This window comes from Rhinopithecus bieti, unplaced genomic scaffold (genome assembly GCF_001698545.2).
Source record: "Rhinopithecus bieti isolate Rb0 unplaced genomic scaffold, ASM169854v2 scaffold_23748, whole genome shotgun sequence".
Lineage (NCBI taxonomy): Eukaryota > Metazoa > Chordata > Mammalia > Primates > Cercopithecidae > Rhinopithecus > Rhinopithecus bieti.
Genome location: NW_016811596.1, coordinates 2,241,838 through 2,260,143, shown reverse-complemented (window position 1 = coordinate 2,260,143; position 18,306 = coordinate 2,241,838). Strand labels below are relative to the sequence as shown.

The following is an 18,306-nucleotide window of genomic DNA, read 5'->3' as shown; positions in this document are numbered from 1 at the left end:
AAGTAGTAAGAGTGGGCATCTTTGCCTTGTTTCTGATATTAGAGAAAAAGCTTTTAGTCTTTTATCCTTGTGTATGATGTTATCTGTGGGCTCTTTATAAATGCTCTTAATTGTGTTCATGGAGTGGCCTTCCCTTCCCATTTTATTAAGTGTTTTAACAGGAAAGAGTGTTTAATCTTGTCACATGATATTTCTCCATTGATTGGGATAATCGTGGTTTTTGTCCTTTATTCTGTTAATGTGTTATATATGTTACATTGTTTTGTTCTTTTCTTCTCTCTCTCTCTCTCTCTCTCTCTCTCTTTCTTTCTTTCTTTCTTTCGAGACAGGGTCTCACTCTGTCACCCAGGCTGGAGTGGAATGGTGCTATCTTGACTCACTGCAGCCTCAATCTCCTGAGCTCAAGCAATCCTCTCACCTCAGGCTCCCAAGTAGCTGGGACTACAATATGTGCCACCACGCCTGGCTAGTTTTTATATCTTTTTGTAGAGGTGGGGTTTTGCCATGTTGCCCAGGCTGGTCTTGAACTCTTGAGCTCAAGCGATCCACCCACCTCCACCTCGCAAAGGGCTGGGATTACAGGCATGAGTCATTGCACCCATAGATTGATTTTCATATGCTAAACTATCCTTGCATTCCTGGAGTAAATCCCATTTGGTTGTCATATATGATTCACTTAATATACTATTGAATTTGGTTTGCTAGTATTTTGTTGAGGATTTTTGCATTCACATTCATCAGAGATATTGGTCTGTAGTTTTCTTTTTTTGCAGTGTCTTTGCCTAGCTTTGGTATTAGAGCAATTATACCAAACTTAGAAGCACTCTCTCCTCTTGAATTCTATGAAGGAGTTTCAGGAAAATTGGTGTTAATTCTTTTGTAAATGTTTAGTAGAATTCTCCAGTGAAGCCATCTGGGATTTCTTTTAGGGGATTTTGATTACTAATTCAATCTTCATACAAGCTATTGATCTTTTCAGATTTTTTATATCTACATGATTCAGTCTTGCTAGGTTGTATGTTTCTAGGAATTTGTACGTTTCTTTTAGGTTATCCAATTTGTTGGCATGCAATCGTTCACAGTATTCTCATGATCCTTTTTATTTCTGTGGTATCAATTGTAATATCTCTTTTTTCATTTCTGATTTTATTTATTTGCATCTTCTCTTTTTTTAATCTAGCTAAGGGTTTATCAGTTTTGATGGTTTTTTGTCCATTATTTTTAGTTTTTATTTTGTTTATCACTGCTCTAATCTTTATTATTTTCCTGCTGCTAAATTTGAGTTTAGTTTGTTCTTATTTTTTGGTTTCCTAAGGTGCAAAGTTAGATCATTGATTGAAATCTTTCTTCTTTTTTAGCTTACACATTTACAACTATAAAATTTCTTTATCATTGCTTTTGCTGTATCCCACAAGCTTTGGTATGTTGTGTTTCCACTCTCATTTGTCTCAATGTATTTCCTAATTTCCATTGTGACTTGTTTTGTGACCCCATTGTTCATTTAAGAGTTGTTTAATTTCTAAGTATTTGTAGATTTTTCAGTTTCTCTTGTGTTAGTGATTTCTAGTTCACTATATGGTGATTGGCAAAGATACTTTCTATGATTTCAATGTTTTCGAATTTGTTAAGATGTGTTTTGTGACCTAACATGTGATGTATCCTGGAAAATGTCCCATGTGCACTCAAAATGAATGTATACCCTGGTGTTGTTGGTTGGAATGTTCTGTATGTGTCTGTTGGGTCCAGTTGGTTTATAGTGTTGTTCAAGTCTTCTATCTCCTTATTAATCTTCTGTCTGGCTCTTCTGTCAGCTATTAAATGTAACTTATTGAAGTCTACTACAATTGTTGTTTCTGTGTTTTTCTCCCTTCAATTCTTTCAAAGCTTGATTTATATATTTAGGAGCTATTAGGTTTGGTGCTTAAGTATTCATAATTGTAAGATATTCATGGTGAATTGAACGTTTTTTGTTATAGGATGTCCTTCTTTGTCTCCTGTAAGTTTTTCATTTAAAGTCTATTTGTCTGATATTATGTAGCCACTCTTGCTCTATTTTGGTTATTATTTGCCCAGAATCTGATTTTTTCCATTTTTTCACTTTCAGCCTACATATGTCCTGCTATTAAGACTTACTTTGTAATTTTCTTAATTGCTTTTTGTTAAAAAATAAAACACTTCACAAATTTGCATGTCATCGTTGCTCAAGGGCCACACAAATCTTCTCTGTCTTGTTCCAACTTTAGTTTGTGTACTGCTGAAGCAAGCACTGTCAATTTTTTTTGCATGTCTTGTGACTTTTTAATCTCTCATTTTCTCTACCTTCCTTTGTATCACATTGATTTTTTGGAGTGACATACTTTTATTCTTTTGCATTTTCCTTTTCCTGTATTCTATAGATATTTTCTTTTTGGTCACCATGGTAATTATGAAAAGCATCTTAAAGTTATAGTAGTCTATTTTAAACTGTTAACAACTTCAATCATATACAAACATTGTACTACACTGCAGCTTTGCCCCCCCAACACTTTATATTATTGATGTCACAAGTTACATATTTATATACTATATACCAGTTAACATACAATTGTACTTATTTGTCATACAGTTTTATTATTTAAAATCTGTGCACCAAAATTAAGATAATACAGGTTACTCTACTTGCCCATGCATTTACCTTTGATTCTTCTTTTTGATCAAGTCTGCCATTGAACCCCTCTAATAAGCTTTTTAGTTCAGTTATTATGTTTTTCACTCCATAATTTCCATTTGGTTCTTTGTTATAGTATTTTGTATATTTGTTAATAACCTCATCGTGTTGATGCACCATTTTTCTTGTCTCCTTTAGTGGCATATCTGTCCCCTTGTTTAGCTTATTGAGTGTATTTATGACAATTTAAAAAATTCTTTGTCAAGCAGCTCTTAGATCTGTGGTGCTTTCGTTCTAGGACAGGTTTTATTTTGGTCCTTTGATTGGACCAATCTGTTTCTCTGTTTCTTTGTATGCCTTGTGAGATATAGATATCTATATCTATATGTATAGATATTATATCTATATATATACACACACACACATATACTTTTTTTCTGGGTTTTGGGCTTTTGGAAAAACAGTCACCTCTCCTTGCTTTACCAATCAACTCAGTTTGAGGTTCTGGGACCTTTGAAACCTTTTCTCATGTCTTACTTTTCTTGGTGTTGTCCCATAAAACTGCAACTCTAGCATGCTGCTTGCCTTTGCTTTCAGTGCCTTCCACACTCTACTACCCGTCCCACCAGCACTGTGAGTCAGGGGAGACAGAAACCAGTTCCTCTCAGACAAGTCCCAGCATTAGATGCATGGTCCACTTTTTCGTTTCCATCAGGAGAGAGAATCCCTTGTATGGGGTGGTTGCTTCACAGTATAATGCATAAAGGCGGGACATGAATGGGCATGTCAAATGTCACAGATTTGTTCTATCCTTTTTTGGGGGGGGTCCTTTCTTGGTTTTATAATGGGCTGGTGCTTCAGCTTCTCTAGTAGTCTCTAGTGTTGCCACAGCAATGGGCCTGTGGGAAGGCAGTCCCGTAATTTCCTATTCTGCTGTCTTGCTAATGTCATCCCTTCCTTTTATCATTTTTAAGCCTAAAGTAGATTCTTTTAGCTCATGATTAACACTTGCTCACTTTTGTATCTTTACCTTCTTGCACAAAATTATCCTCTGAATTACTTATTTTTGTGGTCACCTTCTGGCCTCTATTGTGGCTCTTCATTTTCAACAGTTACATTGTTTTATTTTACTGTATTTTCCTGTCCACCCCAATGCCCACTGCTAAACTGGCAAAGTTCAATGTCAAAAATAGGTAATCTAGTCAACAACTTGTCTTTATTGTTCCTTGAGCTGCTCAATTATTACCTCTACTATTACTACATTATAAATCTTAGGATTACATATAATCATTAATTCTTTGAAATTTTTAGGTTGCATATTATATTGTGTGTATGTGTGTGTGTGTGTTTTGTCAGTTCTCTCTCTCTCACTATCTACTTATATTTTCTAGTGATAAGATATTCATAAATTCTGATATGCTTTGCTGTAAAGTGTAATTTGCATAATTACATCATCAAATGGATTCACTAGCATAAATAGAAAAAAATTATAGATCTGAATTTTCATGAGAGTTTTATATATGTGTGTATATATAGAGAGAGATAGAACATATATGTTTATAGGCACATTATAATAATATATTATATATTACATATGTATATAAAATATATACACACATTAATCACTGTATAACAAGGATCTGTTGTGATAGAAGAAAATTGTGCAGGTGATTGGTTGTTGCTCTTCATACTCTGTAACAAGCAAGATGATCCATCAACATGTTTCATGCCATGTATGGACAAGTGAAGACTCTTCTTTGGTTGATATTTCTAGCTAGTTTATACTTTTGCACCTTATAGGCTTTTGCAAGCATCTGTTTGAAGAGAACAGCTTACCGCAAATCAGTTATTTTTGGTACGGCCATTGTGGATTCCTAGTAGACACAGTCATGCTTCAGAACTTGAAGTTATACTTGAGTGCACTAAAACAGTATCTTAATCCCCTAATTACATCATCAGACTTCTAGTCACTCTATTGACCTTTCTAAGATACTCCCACCCTTTACATTTACTTGATGAATGTTTCTCTAAACGTGGTCCATGAACCACCTGAAATAATTTTTAGCACATTCTCCATTCTAGCTAACTGTACTTTGGGGAGAAAAAGGGGTTTATTGTCGCAAGAATCTGCATTATTAACAAGTTTTCAAGTTATTCTTATATATACTATAGTTTGAGATCTTTATATGCACTAAAGCTTTATATACTAAAGCTTGAGAATAATTCTATAAATATATCGAATTATTCCATGCAGATGACCCAGGATACCCTTTCATAATTGTGGCAGACTCTGTGCACCCTAAAAATTTAGATAAGATGTATGGCAGAACCAAATACCCTAGTACCAATAAAAAGACTGTTAGTTATCAAATATTCAGATAGTTAAGAACATTTTAACTGAATCACTAAAGAGTGGATTGTGAAAGTCACACACACACCTCACTTCATAATTATCAGTGAGCTTTAAGAAATAAGTGTGTGCTTTCATGATAGACACATAATGAAAATTTTCTTTGATGGATAAACACTTCCTGTCTTCAGGGTTCAAAGCCAGAAGACTGTTTCCACTGTCAAGTAATTTGAGCACCTGGTTTAATTCTGCTCCAATAATAGAAAGCGACTTTTAGGAAATCTCAGATTTTGCTGTTTTTTTAACCTGTAATGTGAAAATGTCAGACTTGGAAACACTTAAAGTATTTTTAGAAAAATTTTATTTATTTATTTATTTATTTATGTATTATTTATTTATTTATGATTATACTTCAAGTTCTAGGGTACATTGGGCACAACATGCAGGTTTGTTACCTTATTATACATTGTGGCATGTTGGTGTGCTGCCACCCATAACTGTCACTTACATTAGGTATATCTCCTTTAATGCTATCTCCTCCCCCATCCCCCCACCCCACGGAACAGGGATCTGCGTCGGGTGGTGGTCCCCACCCTGTGTCCAAAAGTGTTTCATTGTTCAATTCCCACCTATGAGTGGAGAAACACACGCTGTTTGGTTTTCTGTCCTTTGCAAATAGTGCCTCAGGGAATGATGGTTTCCAGCTTCATTCCATGTCCTACCCAAAGGACGTTTGAACTCATCCTTTTTATGGCTGCATAGTATCCATGCTGTAATGTGCGGCATTTTTCTTAATCCAGTCTATCATTGATGGACCATTTGGGTTGGGTTCCAGTCTGTTGGCATTCTGAATAGTGCTGCAATAAAACTACGGGTGCATGTGAACTTTTATAGCAGGGCATGATTTATAATCCCTTTGGGTGTATGGGCCCCAGTAATGGTGATGGTGGATTAAAAGGTATTTCTAGTCTAGGATGCCTTGGAGGAATCGCCCACCCACTGTGTCTTCCACAATGGTTGAACTTAGTTTACAGGGTCCCATTGCAACCAGTGTACAAAGTGTTCCTATTCTCCACATCGTCTCCAGCCCAACCCTGTTGGTTTCCTGACTTTTTAATGATCACCATTCTAATGGGTGTGACAGGTATCCTCCATTGGGTTTGATTTGCATTTCTCTGATGGGCCTTGGTGATGATGAGCATTTTTCCATTGGTCGTTGTTGGGGGCTACAATTCAGGTCTCTTTTGGGTAGTGTCTGTTTCATATCCCCCTTTGGCCCATTTTTCGATGGGGTTGTTTGATTTTTCTTATAATTTGTTAAGTTCTTTGTAGATTCTGGATATTACCCTTTGTCAAGATGTTGTAAAAAGCTTTCTCCCATTCTGTGGTTGCCCTGGTTCACTCTGTGGTAGTTTCTTTTGCTGTGCAGAAGCTCTTAAGTTTATATTAATTTCCCATTATCAATTTTGGCTTTGTTGGCCATTGCTTTTGTGTTTTATAATGAATCTTTGCCCATGGGCCTATGTCTGAATGGTCATGCCTGAGATGTTCTTCTAGCGGTGTTTATGGTTTTAGATCAACATTTTATCCTAACATTTAATCTTTAATTCATCTTGAATTAATAATTTTTGTGTAAGGTTGTAAGAAGGGACCAAGTTCAGCTTTCCTACATATGGCTAAGCCAGTTTTCCCAGCACCATTTATTTAAATGGGAATCCTTTCCCCATTTCTTGTTTTTTTGTCAGGTTTGTCAAAGATTCCGACAGTTGTAGGATGTGTGATATTATTCCTGAGGGGCTTTTGTTCTGTTCCATTGGTGTATATCTCGTTTTGTACCAGTTCCATGGCTGTTTTGGTTTACTGTTAGGCCCTTGCAGTATATTTGAAGTTCAGGTAGTGTGAGTCTCCAGGCTTTGTTCTTTTGTCTTTAGGATTGTCTGGCCAATGAGGTTCTTTTTTGGTTCCATATGAACTTTAAAGCAGTTTTTTCCATCTGGAAGAAAAGTCATTAGTAGGCTATGGGGAGGCATTGAATTAAAATTACTTGGGCAGTATGGGCCATTTTCACCAATATTGGATTCTGCGAATCATGAGCCTGGAATGTTCTTCCATTTGTTGTGGTGCCTTTTTTTATTCGTTGAAGCAGTGGTTTGCATTCTCTTGAATGAGGTCCTTTCACCACCCTGGAAGCTGGATTCCTAGGTATTTTATCCTTTGAAGCCAATCGTGAATGGGATTCTCTCATGTTTTGGCTCTCCGTTTATCTGTTATTTGGTGTAAAGGAATGCTTGGATTTTTGGCCACAATGATTTTGTACTTGGACTTTGCTTGCAGTTGGCTTATCAGCTTTACAGAGATCTGTTTGGGCGAGATGATGGGGGTTTCTAAACCATACACATCTGCAACAGTACCAATTTGGACTTTCTTCTTTTCACTAATTGGATAAAACCGCTTTATTTCCTTTTCTGCCCTGGCCTGATTGGGCCCTGGCCCAGAACTCCAAACACTATGTTGGAATAGGGAGTGGGTAGAGAGGCCATCCCGTGTTTGTGCCAGTTTCAAAAGGAATGGCCTTCCAGTTTTTGGCCATTCAGTATATATTGGCTTTTGGCGTCTGTCATAACCAGGCCTCTTATATTTTGAGATACAATTCCATCCAATAACCTAAGGTTTATTGAGAGGTGCTAGCATGAGGGCTGTTGAATTTTGTCCGAAGGGCCTTTTTTTGCATGTTGCTATTGGAGATAATCGTGTGGTTTTGTCCTTGGGGTTCTGTTTATATGGATGGATTCTAATAATGATTTTGTATGTTGAGACCAGGCCTTGCATGCCCAGTGATGAACCGGCGCCCACTGACATTCATGTGGTGAAATGCTTTTTGATGGTGCTGGCTCCAATTTGATCTCTGCCAGTATTTTTATGAGGATTTTGCCTACATTGATGTTTCGGATCAAGGGATATTGTCTAAAATTCTCTTTTATTTGTTGTGTCTCTTTGCCCAGGCTTTGGTTATCAGGATTGGCTGGGCCTCCTAAAATGGAGTTAGGCGAGTATTACCTCCTTTTCTGTTGATTGGGAACGTTTCAAAACATTAGAGTCCAGCCCTATTTGCACCATCTGGTTAGATATGGGGCGGAAATCCGGTCTGAGTCCGGGACTTTTTGGGTTGGGTAGGCTTATTAAATTATCTGCCCCTCAATTTCCAAGAGCCTGTTATTAGGGGTCTATCGGATCAACTCTTCTGTTAGTTCTTTGAGAAAGAAGGGTGTAATGATGTTAGGGAGTAACCTTTTCTTCAAAATATATACATGTTAAGATCATCTAGTTGGCACTGCGACGACAGCTTACCCTTCTGCCAACCTGTCCAATTCTCTGACTGCATGCTCGGAGATGGTAGTTTCTTCTATAATTTACTGAGTAAAATGTGTGTAACGCTCTTTTCCATTGTTGCTTGAAGTCCTTCAATGTTCCTTCATTGCCCAGTAGAGAAAAAATGAGTACTCAGTGGAAATATCCCTCTTACTTTCTTCTACTGTTTTTTTATGCAATGTCTAAGGTCCTCTTCTCTATACTTTAATACTCTTTTTAGATGGTTTCTTTGCTTAGTATGTCGGTCCTAAACCCAATCTTATCTTTTCTCATCAAAGCCCGACTCCTTCGTATTCACTTCCTTGACTTACTCTTGGATCGCATCTGCCATGCTTGGGCTCTCATATCTCCAGGTATATTATGCGTTATCAATAAGATACTCTCCTAGCGCCGTTATTTCTCTTTGTTGCCCTCATGGTACATGCTCAATTGGCTGCACCTGTGTCTCTTGAGGCCTGTCTCTGGTTCGCTCACGCTGCTGCGTTGTAGGTGCTAATTTTAGGATCTTTCTCCCAAGCGATTTCTCTTGTGGGCATTAAGGAGCATGCTACAATATCCTGCATGCCTCTCACACCACGGCTTTGTATGTTTGTGCGCCTCCTCAGATGACAGTCTTGGAATATGGTTTTGTTCTGCGCATATTCGATTACTGCGAATCAACAAACTCTATTTTGCCATTGCCATGTGCTCTACTGTCGTCCTCACTCTCTACTTCAATATAAGAGGTCACTACTAGAGAAGGAGGCCGTCTGTCGCCCAAAGCACAATTTAGCCACAGAGGTGGAGAAGTGGAGTTATTACAGAAAAATCACTGTCTAGTTCTATAGTTTTAATTGCTCTGGGTCTGGAGAAGACAGTTGTTATAATTTCTGTTCTTTACATTTTGTTGCGGTGTTTGTATCTCTATACTTAATGGGATGTAGATATGGGTATGGAGAAGACAAATGGTTCCTGTTTGTCTGCATGAAAAAAAAACAATTTTTTGTGCACTTGAGCATAAGGAATGTATTCTGTTGCTTTGATTATATAGAAAACTGGAAAGTCACCAAGAAACTCTCAGAAGGAGATACAAGGCAACTTGGTAGGTAGAGTGCCAGAGAAGTTACAAAATATATGGTAAGACATCAGATATAAAAATCGTGTGCATATTCGGGTGCAGGGAGGCCTGTAGTTCATACAATCGCACCGGATAACCACTGTTACTTTCTGGTCTCGTTGGTCTGGTAACTATTATAGTTGACTGTAGAGCGGCGTGAATCTCAAAGATCGGCCACCACTCCCAATTCTGCAATATGTCATTGTCATATGCGCACAAGAAATCGTTTACGCGAAAGGGTAGCTCTTTTGCAGTAGTCCTCCTAGGACGGAAGCGTGTAAAAGTCGTGCTGGGTATGTAGAGTGCTACAAGTCCAGGCTTCTTGGGGTCACTGCCTGAACTGACAATTTGAAGGTAGTTTACTTCTTGTTGGGAATTTGATCCCTTTACCATTATGTAATGGCTTCCCTTTGTCTCTTTGATCTTTGTTGGGTTTAAATCTGGTTTATCCAGAAGGACTAGGATGCAAGCCCTCCCTTTTTTTGGGGTTTTCCATTTCCTGTATGATCTTCCTCCATCCCTTATTTTTGAGCCTAGGTGTCTTGCATCGTGAGATGGGTCTTGAAATATATGCACCCACTGATGGGTCTTGGGATTCTTATCAATGCCCAGTCTGGTTGTCTTTTAAATGGAGGCATTGTCAATATATTTAGGTTAATATTGTTATGTGTGAATTGATTCCTGTCATTATGGATTGGTTAGCTGTATTTTGCTCATTAGTTGATGCAGTTTCTTCAGCATTGATGAGCTTTACGGTTTGGCATGGTTTTTGCAGTGGTGGTATCGCTTGTTCCTTTCTGTGATTTAGTATTTTTCTTCAGGAGCTCTTATAAGGCAGGCCTGGTGGTGACAAAACCTCTCAACATTTGTTTGTCTGTAAAGGATTTTATTTCTCCTTCACTTACGAAACTTAGTTTGGCTGGATATGAAATTCTGGGTTGATATGAAATTCTTTTCATTAAGAATGTTGAATATTGGCCTCCACTCTCTTCTGGCTTGTAGAGTTTTTGCCAAGAGATCTGCTGTTAGTCTGATGGGCTTCCCTTTGTGGGTAACCTGACCTTTCTTTCTTGCTGCCCTTAACATTTTTTCCTTCACTTCAGCTTTGGTGAATCAGACAATTACATGTCTTGGAGTTGCTCTTCTCAAGGAATATCTTTGTGGCATTCTCTGTATTTCCTAAATTTGAATGTTGGCCTGCCTTGCTAGGTTGGAGAAGTTCTCCTGGATAGTGTCCTGCAGAGTGTTTTCCAACTTAGTTCCGTTCTCCCTGTTACTTTCAGGTACACCAATCAGACATAGCTTTGGTCTTTTCACATAGTCCCATATTTCTTGGAGGCTTTGTTCATTTCTTTTTACTGTTTTTTCTCTAAACTTCTCTTCTGGCTTCATTTCATTCATTTGATCTTCAATCACTGTTACCCTTTCTTCCACTTGATCAAATCGGCTACTGACGCTTGTGCATGCATCGTGTAGTTCTCGTACCATGGTTTTCAGCTCCATCGGGTCATTTAATGTCTTCTCTACACTGTTTATTCTAGTCAGCCATTCGTCTAAACTTTTTTCAAGGTCCTAGCTTCTTTGAGATCGGTTCAAATATCCTCCTTTAACTCAGAGAAGTTTCTTATTACTGATCGTCTGAAGCCCTCTTCTCTCAATTCGTCAAAGTCATTCTCCATCCAGCTTTGTTCCGTTGCTTGTGAGGAGCTGCGTTCCTTTGGAGGAGAAGAGGCACTCTCATTTTTAGAATTTTCAGCTTTTCTGCTCTGGTTTCTCCCCATCTTTGTGGTTTTACCTACCTTTGGTCTTTGAGGATGGTGACATACAGATGGGGTTTTGGTGTGGATGTCCTTTCTGCTTGTTAGTTTTCCTTCTAACATTCAGGACCCTCAGTTGCAGGTCTGTTGCAGTTTGCTCGGGGTCCACTCCAAACCTCACCAGCTGAGGCTGCAGAACAGCAGGCAAATGTTGCTGCCTAATCCTTCCTCTGGAAGCTTTGTCTCATAGGGGCACCCGGCTGTATGAGGTGTCAGTCGGCCGCTACTGAGAGATGTCTCCCGGTTAGGCCACTTGGGGGTCAGGGACCCACTAGAGGAGGCAGTCTGTTTGTTCTCAGATCTCATACTCCATGCTGGGAGAATCACTACTCTCTTCAAAGCTGTCAGACAGGGACATTTAAGTCTGCAGAAGTTTCTGCTGCCTTTTGTTCAGCTATGCCCTGCCCCCAGAGGTGGAGTCTACAGAGGCAGGCAGGCCTCCTTGCGCTGCAGTGGGCTCCATCCAGTTCAAATTCCTGGCAGCTTTGTTTACCTACTCAAGCCTCAGCCATGGCGGATGCCCCTCCCCCAGCCTCACTGCCACCTTGCAGTTTGATCTCAGGCTACTGTGCTAGCAGTCAGCGAGGCTCTGTGGGCATGGGAACCTCTGAGCCAAGTGCAGGATATAATCTCCTGGTGTGCCATTTGCTAAGACCATTGGAAAAGTGCAGTATTAGGGTGGGAGTGTCCTGATTTTCCAGGTACCATCTGTCATGGCTTCCCTTGGCTAGGAAAGGGAATTCCCTGACCCCTTGTGCTTCCTAGGTGAGGTGATGCCCCACCCTGCTCTGTGGGCTGCATCCACTGTCCAACAAGCCCCAGTGAGATGAACCCAGTACCTCAGTTGGAAATGCAGAAATCACCCATCTTCTGCATCACTCACGCTGGGAGCTCTAGACTGGAGCTGTTCTTATTCGGCCATCTTGGAACCTCCCCACGACTGTCCTCCCTAATCTTTTAGTATGCAGATGGGTTCTCTACCTGGCCTGTGCCTTGTTGCCTGTTCCTTTACTCTACATGTGATGACAAGAAAAGAAGATGGAGCTTCCACGTTGAACATGCCTGGCCCTCAGGTAGCCCTTTTCTATTGTCACAGTGGCTGGCATTCATCTGTACAAGCTTCCAGCTTGCTCATCTATGTCTGCATCTCGATTTCTCAGGCTGCTCTTCATTAGAAAAGATGTTTTTTTGCTGCTTTTTGTTAAAATGGAAAATTCTGCCTATGATTCTGTTGTCCTTACTATCTGCCTAAATAATTTCTTTCTATGTCCTGTATCACTGGCTTCCCCCTAACTACCAAGTTGTTGTTAAAAACTGCTCCCTGAATGCTCTAAGAGACTGATTTGAGTTTTGAATAAAACTCTGGACTCCCACACAGCTGGCTCTGCATGAGTTACTCTTTCTCTATTGCAATTTCCCTGTCTTGATAAATTGGCTCTGTCTAAGCATTGGGCAAGGTGAACCTGTTGGGTGGTTACATTCTCACTGTTATAATTTTTCAAAGGTGATTTCAGTCATGCCACCATGAGTGTAGGCCTCACCTGGGAGATTGTTAGAAACTTAGAATCCTGGACCCAGTGAATATGAATCTGCAGTTTTAAAAGATCTCCAGGTAATTCACAGATGCATTAAAGTTTTGGAACTACTGCTATAAGTGACATGGCTTCTTGATAAGTTGTTTTCTGATTTTCAATCTGAGGTCCCCGGGGCTGCCTACCTGGATGTGTGGATAGGGGTTGAGGAAAGAGATGAACATTGGTGTTTCTCTTCAAGAGTTTGAATTTGATGTTTGTTTGCACATTTCAATGTATTTGTATATTTTAAAATGGAGAAGTTATTCCCAGAGTGAAATTTTGTATTCACCTGGAAAATCCATTTCAACTATCTGAGTTAATTTACCAACAGTTCCCAGAAGAGGGCGCTGCAATGCCTTTCTTTTTTTGTCTGTACACCTGTGTACTGATGTCAGAAAGTAATTGGTAAAATATTTAAATCCACCTTATTTCATTGGATGTACCAATACTTGTACTTGCTAAGTAGCTATTCTTTTCTTTACTTTGTAGTTGAGTAGAGAGGAAGACTGAACTGTTTCCCAACTCCCAAATTCAGGCTTCTTTCAAAATCTACAGTAACACTGGGGACCGTTATACCAGGACACACAGAGGCGAAGAACTAAAACAAAACACTGTCTGCTTCACAGTTTTGCCTAAGACTGGGCTTAATTCTTAAAAAGGTAGCTCTGCTCTTAGTTGAGCAGTCTGGCTAAATTCAAGTAGACTAAACCAATGTTTATTGTGTTGCTTTGCTAAGAGCCTTTTAGCTGCTTTCAACACAAAATGTTATCCATATTGCTTAGACTTTGCAAACGTAAATAAAATATTCTGTTATGTGTTTTGCAAGAATTTTGAGAGTGAGTTAATGTCAAGGTACCTCTGAACAATATTTTATACATGTATAGGATGAACAGGACTGCCTTGATGTTCCCCTCAACTTTACTAAACTTTAAGACAGATTTCTTCTTGACTTATTGCTCCCTTACTTCTCTTTTCTTAGATTGTTTACTTTATAAAACTTCCCGCTATAAATTCTTTCTCTTCTTATTTGAGATTTAAATTTTCTCAAGTCTTTTATTACTTTTGCAACCCAGAAATAGCTTTCTCAGAGACCTGGGAACCATTTCTTTGAAAAATAATCATCAAGAAAAATAGTTCCCTTATCTTCCCATCTCTGTGGGAGGGTAGTACTCTAACTTCCATATGTGCCAGTTAGCAAATACAGATGGTCTAATCATGTTGACCCACATTCCCCACTAACATTCTCCAGAACTTTTTCACCAGCATACTCCAGCCTTTGCAAACTCTCCTGTCTTTTGTTCAACAGATTTGAATACAGTCTCTCTTTCCTATTGGAACAGGCTTGACACCTATTGCAGCAATTTTGAATAAAGTCTTCTTTGCCTATTTAACTTTCTCCAATGCAATTTTTCTTTGAGAATAGCCTATTGAGATGCAAATACAGTAAGGTTATTGTATTAGCTACTTGCATACTACTGGCATTCTTTATGGCTCATTATTGGAAAATAATAAGTGTAATTGAGGAATATGGGTATTTTTCCTCTACACCTGAAACCACTGAAAAGTAATCCTATAGATAAAGTAGCCCTGTTCAATGTTTTTCCCTTATATCTTCCTAAAATACATTATTCTACTGTTCTTCCTACTTCAAGGACCACAGTGTCTCATTTGCTGACTTTTCCTGTGTTTTCCTCTAAATGCAAAATTAAGATTTTATTCTTGGCTCACTTCACTTCTCTATTTACACAGGTACAGACATGTAGATTAAGAGATCTCATTGTCACTTCCACAGTTACCCTTCTGCAAACCTGTTCCACCTAGCAGTCAGAGTTATCTTCTAAAATATAAAAATGTAAAAGTATCTTTTCTGTGCTTGAAGTCCTTCAATAGTTCTTCATTGCAGTTAGAGAAAAAATGATACTCAAATCCTTCTCACTGTTTTACAAGGTCCAATACAATCTAGTGTCTTTATATGTCCTCAACCTCAACCTTCACCACTCATCCTTCTTCACTTCTGTTTCCACTGCCATGTTGGTCATATTAGATCCACAAGAACTTCTTTCCATTCCTAGCACATGCCAGGTTCTCCTTCCTTAGGCCCTTTGCTCCTGCTGTTCCCAAGGGAAGGAATGCTCATTCCTCAGATCTATTTTGGTTATGACAGCTGAAAGTTTTTCCCCAAAGATCTGGAACAAAACATGGATGGCTACTCTCATCACTCTTATTCAACATAGTACTAGAAGCCCAGCCCAAGCAATTAGACAAGAGGAAAAAAATACAGAAAAAAATCTAAATTTTCTGTATTTCTAAATGGAGAAAGGAGGAAGTCAAATGTTCCTGTTTTCTGATGACATAATCTTATATATAGAAAACTGGAAAGTCCACCAAAAACTCTCAGAAGAGATACAAGAACTTAGTAAATGTGCAAGATACAAAATTAAGACAGAAAAAATCTGTAATGTTTATATACACACACAATATACTAGCTGAAAGCAAAATCAAGAAGGCAATCCCATCTGCAATAGCTACACACACAAAGAATCTAGGAATAAATTTAACCGAGGAAGTGAAAAATCTCTATGGTATAGGAAAATCCAGGTTCTTGTCACATGACGAAGATAAATTAGGCATGAGGACACATTGTAGGGTGAGTAGGGCGGAGTTTACATTTTTATGATTTCTTATAATCTTTTATTAAAACACATTTCACTGTTCTTACACACCTTGCATGTAAATCTATTTCCAATAGTCTCAATTGTATGCCATAATGGTAACTTTTAGCAATTTTTAACTTTAACGTAAAACCTGGTAAGTTGTTTTGATTATGTGCTAGGTGCAGCCAAGGTTTGACTCCTTCCAGCATAATTAAGGGCGTGTTTAGTTCCGTATGTCCCCAGGCCTTACCAATTGTGAAGTCAGCACATTGAAAAGTTCTCAAAAACCAAAAAAGCAGTTTATGACCTTAAAATATTTGGCCAACCTAGTATCTGACCTGTATAATGTAGTCCACCTATTTACATTCTGATGACATCTGCTTTTTACCAATAATCTTTAAGGCTGTTTTTATTTCTCCAAGATCAAAGTTACATGAACTGAAAGGTACCACAGCTTTTTATCTTCTCTTTTATAAAATATTTGATCCAAGTGCTTGTCTTCCTTTAGGCAAAATTAATTAGAGCTCTTTTTTATATGAACATCACACACACAACACATATATAATTACACAGACAGGTAAAAGATAATCCAATCCCCATAAGATCTTTCATTTGCCAATCTCCTAATTGGCTTATTGGCCTCTGGGTGCTTTTAATTTCTGGGGTCCATGAGAAAAACAGAGGTCTCTCCCCTCTCATGCACACATTAAAAGTGGCAAAGCAAAATGCAGAAAAAATAATTCAGTTGACCAAGAAAAACCTTTTTCCAGCAAAACAAGGTCCAAGAAAAGGGAAACCTAAAAGCCTTTTAAATATGACCCTAACTCGGATACCCACTTTTAGTTAAGCTGAGCACTCCTTAAGAAAATCCTGTTAACTCCCTTATTAACTCCTCATCTGAATTTAGCCACACCAAGTGGCCAGTATTTCTGACTTTCAAACTCTGCTAAAGCCTCAGAGAAAGGAAAATCCAAGGCAGTTCGTGGAGAGAAATGGAATCAACAAATAGCAAAAGGTCATGCAGATATCAAACTAGACAAGACTCGTTCCCTAAGCCAGGATTGAATCCAAGCTACACAGAGGCTAAGCAAAACCTTGCCAAGTGGTTACAGGTCTTGCTCCCAAGGATGTTAAACAAGATGGAGGTCCTCAGCAAATTTGCTATGGACCATACAGAAAGACATGGAAAGCAGACCAGATTGGCTACAGCTTAAGATCTACCTCACAAATCCTCTCTCACAATTAAAACTCTACAGAGAGTCCTCTGCTCAGTCCTGCAGCTGCCCACTACCCTCCTACTGTCCACCATGGCCCTGCTGCACTCCGTCCGCGTCCTCTCCGGGATCGCCCGCCACCTTCCACCTGAGCCTCGCTGCCGCGGCCTCAGCCAGAGACAGCTCCTGATGGATCCATGTAGAAATGGGACCTCCAGATATCTTTCTGGGAGTCACTGAAGCCTTTAAAAGGGACAGCAATAGCAAAAAGATGAATCTGGGAGTTGATGCCTACCGGGATGATAACGGAAAGCCTTATGTGCTGCCTAGCGTCCGCAAGGCAAAGGTCCAGATTACCACAAAAAGTTTGGACAAGGAATACCTGCCCGTTGGGGGACTGGCTGAATTTTGCAAGGCATCTGCTGAGCTAGCTCTCGGTGAGAAGAGCGAAGTCTTGAAAAGTGGCCAGTTTGTCACTGGAACTGGAGCCTTACGGATTGGAGCCAGTTTTCTGCAAAGATTTTTTAAGGTCATTTGAGACGTCTTTCTGCCTAAACCAAGCTGGGGAAATCACACACCCGTCTTCAGGGACACTGGCATGCAGCTACAAGGTTATCAGTTTTATGACCCCAAGACTTACGGTTTTGACTTCACAGGTGCTGTGAAGGACCTTTCAAAAATACCAGAGCAAAATGTTCTTCTTCTGTATGCCTGCACCCACAATTCCACAGGAGTGGACCCACATCCAGAACAGTGGAAGGAAATGCCAACATTGGTAAAGAAGAAGAATCTCTTTGCCTTCTTTGACATGGCCTACCAAGGCTTTACCATTGGTGATGGTGATAAGGATGCCTGGACTGTGCACCACTTCATCAAACAGGGCATTAATGTTTGTCTCTACCAATCATATGCCAAGAACATGGGCTTATATGGTGAGTGTGTAGGAGCCTTCACTGTGGTATGCAAAGATGAGATGAAACCAAAAGGGCAGAGTCACAGTTGAAGATCTTGAGCCCTCCCATGCATTCCAACCGTCCCCACCATGGGCCCAGATTGCTTCTACCATTCTTAACACCCCTGATTTGTGAAAACAATGGTTGCAAGAAGTGAAAGGCATGGCTGCCCACATCATTAGCATGTGGACTCAGCTGGTCTCCAACCTCAAGAAGGAGAGTTCCACCCACAACTGGCCACACATCACTGCCCAAATTGGCATGTTTTGTTTCACAGGGCTAAAACCTGAACAGGTAGATCAGCTGACCAAAGAGTTCTCCATCTATATGACAAAGGAGGGCCGCATCTCTGTGGCAGGGGTCACCTCTGGCAATGTGGGCTACCTTGCTCATACCATTCACCAGGTCACCAAGTAACGTACCTGGTGCAAGGAAACAGAGACAGCCTTTCTGTCTTCAGCCTCTGCTATTGGAAGCTTCACACAGAGGATGAGAGAGGGTGGATGGTGGTGAGTGGATCATTTCCTTAAACCATAGTGTGTAACACTCAGCGACTGAATGTTTCTCAGAAAAGAACATGTAGTGACACAGGGCAGAGGGATCCGTGGCTGGCATCTGGAACATTGTGGCTC

The 18,306-nt window shown here is 39.6% G+C and overlaps 1 pseudogene; it reads left to right on the top strand.

Annotated features, from left to right (window-relative positions):
- Nucleotides 1-16,814: 16,814 nt before the first annotated feature.
- On the top strand, nt 16,815-18,091 carry LOC108543667 (aspartate aminotransferase, mitochondrial-like; annotated as a pseudogene).
- The last annotated feature ends 215 nt before the right edge of the window (nt 18,092-18,306 follow it).